The sequence below is a fragment of the Crocodylus porosus genome, unplaced genomic scaffold (genome assembly GCF_001723895.1).
Source record: "Crocodylus porosus isolate Cpor-Errol unplaced genomic scaffold, CroPor_comp1, whole genome shotgun sequence".
NCBI classification, from domain to species: Eukaryota; Metazoa; Chordata; order Crocodylia; family Crocodylidae; genus Crocodylus; species Crocodylus porosus.
This window is the reverse complement of record NW_017728913.1, coordinates 12998950-13005777: the sequence shown is the minus strand read 5'-3', so window position 1 is coordinate 13005777 and position 6828 is coordinate 12998950. Positions and strand designations below refer to the sequence as shown.

At 41.7% G+C, this 6828-nt stretch overlaps 1 long non-coding RNA gene across 1 annotated transcript in view; it reads left to right on the top strand.

The window, feature by feature from the left end:
- The first annotated feature begins 2805 nt into the window (after window positions 1-2805).
- The window catches only part of LOC109309695, a 14710-nt gene continuing 10687 nt past the window's right edge, over window positions 2806-6828 (top strand). Inside the window, exons 1-2 of the long non-coding RNA XR_002101009.1 lie at window positions 2806-2817; window positions 3227-3229. This is a non-coding gene — a long non-coding RNA (uncharacterized LOC109309695). The remainder of the gene's footprint in view (window positions 2818-3226; window positions 3230-6828) is intronic.

The window sequence follows — 6828 nt, the reverse complement described above, 5'->3', positions numbered from 1 at the left end:
TGTGCTGCTATGGTAAGGTAGTGGTGGCATCATGATTTTTGCTAACAGACACTACAACGCCATAGCGTCTTGTGTAGGTGTGCCCACTATTCCTCATTCCTCATGAGATCTTGGTGCAAACTATGTGACTAGGTACTCTAATTAACATCATTGTGATGTTATTCTTGAGGGACCATGTTCCCTACTCCTAATCTTCAGAGTAGTTAAACTAGGAGAAGGCAAAGGCTTCATGGGATAAAAATAGGCCCCTCTTGCGACCAACTGGCCTAATACCACATTTTATGGTTAGCTGACTATAGGCAAAAGAAAATGAGTTGAAATTTAGAATTTCTATTCCAAAATTTAAAAAAGAAATCTGATTCAAACAAAATTTAGAATTTTCTAAATATACTTCAGAAAGTAAATTCTGGGGAAAATGTAAATGTTTTAAACACTGGTTAACCAAATAAATGGTTATTTGGTTAATCAGTGTTTGTCTTTTTTGGTGGGGGGGGGGGTTTGAACAGTGAGCCAAAAAAAACATTTTCACATCTCAAAAAATAATTATATACAGCAAGGTGCACACAGACTGGTTTCCTGGGGTCTCCTCCAAAATGTTCCCCCTGCAACCCATGCTCCTTCCTCCAACCTCAGTTGACGACAACATTTTTCCTTTTAGCATTTATTGGTGGTGGTGAGGTGTCTTTCAAAATAATTTTCTGACTTGCTGACAGCTAGATGTTACGAATACATAATTCACCATAGGGACACAGCTTTTATTGTCAATTCATTGTGACCTGTTAGACCTCATAGTCTTTCAAATAAGATCATCTTTGAACCAGTTTCTCAATCCTAATTTGCATTATTACTTTGCTGGGGGATTTGTTTTCAGTTTGTTGGTATCTTCATTCTGCTGGATGCATCACATTGATCACCTATGTTGCTCACAAACCTTGTTTTTCTGACTCTCCTGAATCTGACTGGCTGCTAGTAAGGGTCTTTCTAAACCCTCTAATTTTATCTCCATTGCTGTCCTGAATCTCTAGTTACCACCTCTGACCTGTGTTCCATTGCAGCTTGAACTATTGCCTTTTGCTGTTTCTTTGTATAGCTGTTTGATGGTTGGACCCAGATATGTTCAGCTGTTCATAGTGATTCCACGTGTTCGAATGTAGCTGGCTACCTGCTCAGCTTGCTGTTCTCTGAACAGTTTGTGTGTCCTGCTTGTCATTTGGCCATGAGTGCCATGGAAGTTTGTTCCTCAAGGGAAGAAGAGTCTTGGTTTTCCAACCTATCAATCCTTGACTGCCAAAAATAATGTAGTATCTTCCCCAGTCAAAGCTGTCCTCGGTTACTATATTGTCCCTCACAGATTGTATTATGAGTGTCCAGCATTGCCAGTTAAGGATCATCTGGACATAAGGCTGTTGTCTATCTTCAGTACCAATTCTGGTTCCAATTGATTTATGTTACCCTGGAATAAACCTCTTTTGCCCATATTCCTCTTTGGCATTGAATCACTTCAATTCCAGCTCAGTATACAACGGCCCATTCTCTCAGTACAATATGTCAGGTGTACGAGAATACACTTTCTATCTCCTGACTGTTGTTCTTGCCTTAATATCCTCTAGATAATTTCCTATTCTAGAAACTGGAGTAGTAGTCATCTGTGACCACACAGTTCCTATCAGAAACAGTGAATAGGTCTACTCCAACTTCTTCCCAGTAGTAGGTTAAATTTCCTGAAACTGGTGAGTCTCCTTCTTTTGTCAGGCACTGTCCTACATGCAAATTTTACACTGCTTTCTGTCTGCTCTTCAAGGGGCACTCATGCCTGGCCAGTAGATTATGTTCAGCGTGCCTCTATCCCCATGTGTAAAACTGGCATCGCACCTCTCTCATGATACCAGCTAAGATCTTTTGTACTTATTGCTTTAAACAAAATCATATCTTGTGCATATACAAACTATCCTTCTGTCTGGAGTATTTCTTTCTTTCGAATGATTTGTTGGATTGTTTGGAACCCAGAATTAGCCTCATAAAAGGTAATGTAACATGTTGATAGGCTCTATTTCCTGTTCCACAGAGCCATCTGTGTTGTACTCTACATAGGTATGTCCAGCTCAATGTATCTGCCACCATTAATGACTTTTCTGGACAGTACCTTATGCCAACTCCTCAGTTCACCATAGTCTAACCATGGGTTCTAGTCATCTAGGTGCACTCAGAAATAGCTTTTTCATGATGATTTGTAATGCAGCACATCACACAGCACATCCACCTTGCTCCTGAAGGCAAACTAATGAAATTATTCCATTCCAAATAGCACACAGCAAGCAGCTCTTGTGTTCATCCTGTGCCTGTCAGGTTTATACTAGCAAAGGCTGTTAGCTGCTGGCTTTGTGTATGTTGCTCCTTGGCTTCTTTCTGAAGCGTCACGCTGTGGTTCTAACTGTTTAGCATGGTGCTGCCCTTCAGGACTGGTGCCTGGCTTATAATTTTCTTTACTTTTTCAAATGCTTGCCCTTGAGTTTCTACCTGTTGTCAAGTGTCTCAAGATTTAGTCTCTCTTGGGTCACGGTGTCTTTCCAAAGATATTGCCAGGTACCTGAATGACTAATCTATCTCAATATGCCAGAACCCATTCTTAATACTATACACAATGAACATTTTTGGCCTGGATAAATCAGGTAGCTTGGTTGTGATCATTGGTAATAGTTAATGATATATTTTCAGTGCCATCTGAAGTGGTTTTGGAGTCAATGCAGATCTTCAGCTTGCCTGAAGATTTTCTCACCACTACTGAGATGTGTGTGAATGAAGGTAGCTGTGCACAAAGTTTCAAAGGGTATAATGACTCTTCACATCTTTATCCCCTATAGCCAGCTCTGTATACAGATCTGATTTTTGTTTCTAATATTTCCATGCTTCTGCATAGGTTTTACACTAAATGCACTGGGGGCCCACATCCCTTCATGCTGTGCAGGGATATAACAGGGAGACCAGGGCAAAGCAGAAGTGATGACTTCAGATTGCCACCCAGATCGCAATCTTGCAGCTGCCAGCAGTGGACACTTTTTTTTGCCCCCCTCAAGTCATTGTCCAGGGCACCCTCCTACTTATGCAACTGACATCTGTTTATATCCTGAGTCTCTAAATTTTGAAATCAACTAGGAAATCTGGACTTTTCTCTCTGTTCTTGCATGGGTCCCTTTGAAATATAGGAATCATGCAGAGTTCATGATAGGCAGTAGTTTCACTGCCATTTAAGGAGAAGGACTTTTTGCCTGAGCATGTGATATAGTAGATTAAACACCAAAGCTAAGTAGAGACAGTCAAAAAGCTCAAGGCTGAATTGCTTCAATCTTCACAGGTTAGTCTAAACTGCATTGATTGAACTGATAAGCAAGTGAACTTTTGATTTTGGAAATGGAGCCACATGCCTGCAGAGACTCATGCCAGAAGCTAGGGGGTGCTAGAACATGCCTCCCTGCTCAGCTGGAGCAGACAGCTTGGGCCAAGGCTAGCCTGCCCACCCTAAAATTGGGGAGAGGTTGCAGGGGAGGTGCAAAGTATCCTGGGATAATGGGGGGACTGAGTTAACTTGAATCTGAAGGGGATCTGGTACAAAAGTTCAATAAACCAATTTAACCTTAATCAGTTAAGTCGGATGCTATATCCACCCGGGTTCATCTTAAACCAGTTTCAGCCATTTTGAAAGTTGTTTATATGCACTGAACTTCTGTTGTGTTACAGATTTGAACTATTTTCTGATCATTTATACCAGTTTGTGTGTAATTTCTGTCACTAGCCCAAAATTTAAAAGCCAGATCTTATTGAAAACAAGAGTTAACAATTATCAAAATCAAGTGTTGCAATAGAATTGAAGCCTTCAGTCCATGTCTGACAAATTGCTCAGTTAATTTCTAGAGAATTCTACCTTTTCATTCAGTCCATTGGGTTTTATAGACAATGGGCCAAAGTTTCAACAGATATAAATTAAAAGAGCTTCCAAGCTCTATTTCTAGTCTGTCATTTTCAAGGCTGAACATTTAAATACTAATTAGTAAACGCAAGTAAACTTCTAATAGATTATAAAAAATGCAAGCGTTTCAGTAAGGGTGTTACAGGGTTGCCCAGAGCATTGATTGTTCATCTGTATTAAAAGATGAGTTCCTAAAACCAATAAATTTGAAGTTATATCACTCTTGTGTTTGTGTTCTACTATGTTGCCATCTACTGAAATATAGGAACTTCTTTAACAAGATATATTCAAGTGCAAGAATTGCCTGAGCGAGATTTAGGTTGCCCAACACACATATAGATGAGGCAAAAACATCCTATTAGAGCATGAGAACACAAGAAAAAGAAACAAACACAAAACACACAGGAAGAATTAAAAAATGTTAAATCTGAATGCTTGGGTATAATAATAAATCAGCCTCTCAGTTAATATTTTTCCAGTCCATGTGACTTATGTAGCTTAGAATGTAGTCTTTGGACCATCTATGCTCTTTGACTCAAAAATATTTGTGAAAAAATATTTCCAGTTTCATCATAGTGCAAAGCACCAAATCATTTTAGTTCACCATGAACAAAACTTGAAAATAGTTAAGGAAGTGACACAAAAGTGTCAGGTATTGGGGTGATGTAGCCATAATGGTTCAGGAAACATGCGAGGCAAGCATTTTTTCTGAAGACATTGGGTAACATCCCGGAGACTTAACATTAAGAGAAAGAAATAAGAGTGTATGAAAACTAACAAAGAGAAGAGAACCCCACAATTTTGATATCAGTAGTATTTTGAAATATTAGGTGACACAGAATTGCCATTTGCTTGGGACCCGTGCAGAGGAGAACAGGGCAAGCAACTAAGAAATTGAGAGTTCTCAAAGGGTGAAGGAACTAAATATATATAAGATGTTATTTATCTAAGAGAGACATCATGGTTGTGCAGAAGAGTTATTTTTGTTGAACCGCAGACACGATGTCTTCCTCATCTCTCAGGACTGTGTTTATTGTTATACCTTATTCCATCAAAGTTATGGTTCACGAGAAATAAAGGAAATTAACCAGTCCATATTAAAACAAGAGATGGTGATTTATTTTGTGGGTGTAGCTTAACTCTCACAATCTCAATTAATTGTGTAATAAAAAAAATTAGTTGCAATTAATCGCAATTTTAAATCACACAGCTAAAAATTCAAGATTATGCCCAGAAAAACTCAAAATTATGCAAAATTATGCAAGTAGTGTGGGTCAGGAGTGAGAGGCAGCATCAGGACTGGGGGGGCGCATGTGGCTTGGGAGTGAGGGGCAGACAAACACAGACACAGAGATAGACAGATGTACAGAGAGACGGACTCACAACGACACAGACAGCGCCACTCTCTGGGGGAGCACATTGAGGCCTCCATTGTGAGGAAAGGAGTGGGACAGGGGTGGGGATGGGTCATGGGAGGGAGCTTGTCCAGGGTCATGGGGCAGGTGCAGCACCCTGCTGCTGTGTCCACCCTGGGAGAGGTATGGAGGGGCATGTACTCCCTGGATTTGTGCATGGGGCAGAGGTGGGTTGCCCATGGTGGGCTGGGGCTCTGTACCCTGTTGCCTTTGCCCTGGGAGCCATGCACTGGCCACACCTTGCATCCCTTTCCCACCTGGCAGCTCCTGGAGCAACACCAGCAAGTCACAGAGCCCCAGCACACAGTGGGCAGCCTGCCTCTGCCCCACATACAAATCAGGGGGGCATGTGCCTCCTAGGCCTTCCCCAGGGGTGTGCACAGCACTGGGGAGCTGCAACTCCCTCCCCCCCATGTCCCTGGACAAGCTGCCTACAGCTCCATCCCACAACCTGCCCCCAGCTCTGGAGCCCCATCCACCCCAGCCCCTGCCCCACTCCCTCCTTCAATGTGAGGGCCTCATTCTGTCCCCCCAACCCCTTCTCTCTCCCCTCGCCCCTCCCCTCCCCTCCATACAGTTACCAGTGCTGTGCTGCTCTACACGCAGTGTGCAGGCTGCAGCTGCTCCTGTGTGTCTGTGTGCATGTCTGTGTGTGTTCCCCCACTCCTGCTGCAGCTAGCCAGAGCCCATGCCTGGGCTGCCCTGTGGTCCTCTGTGCTGCCACTGATGCCCTGCTGGGCAGCCCAGAGGTGATGGAGTGGAGCCCAAGTGTGGGTCCCAAGCCATGTGGATGATTAACATGATAAAAAAAATGAATTCAAGAACAGATTAATGTGTCAATCATGTGCATTAACTGCAATTAATTGACAGCCCTATTACCATTGTGAAAATAATTATCAGTTTGCTACCTTTTTTTTAATTGTTTTTTTTAAGGTTTCATCCACAGTAGGGAGCAATGCTTGGCCGTATTGTTTGTCACAAGCCAGGTAGTTGTTCACAGTGAAATAAATATTCAGACAGTTGTAAATGCAAAATGCCAGTTGCCATTATGTTCAATTGTTTGCTTCTGTATTTAAAATGGGTGTGTCTAAGGCAACCTTGGCATGATACTGCATCATGTTATCATAAAGACCTAGGTCCAGAGACACCAAAGAGAGAGAGAGTGAGGTTATAATACACACTATCCCAGGAGCATCAATCCATACTGCAAGACTGCTAGCTCTGGCAATTCAAGAAACATGGAAAAAGGGAAAAATAAAAAGTATCACTTGGTGTAAAAGTGATGCTGTAGCCATGCTAGTCTAAGAATTATTCAAGATGCGAGGCTATCACTGAAAGATATCACCTCAAAAAATCCTTGATACTTGATGTAAAATAATTCCCTTTCTTCCTCTTCTTAAGAACACAATATCCTTGTTAGAAATATTATTAAAAATGCATTATCAATAG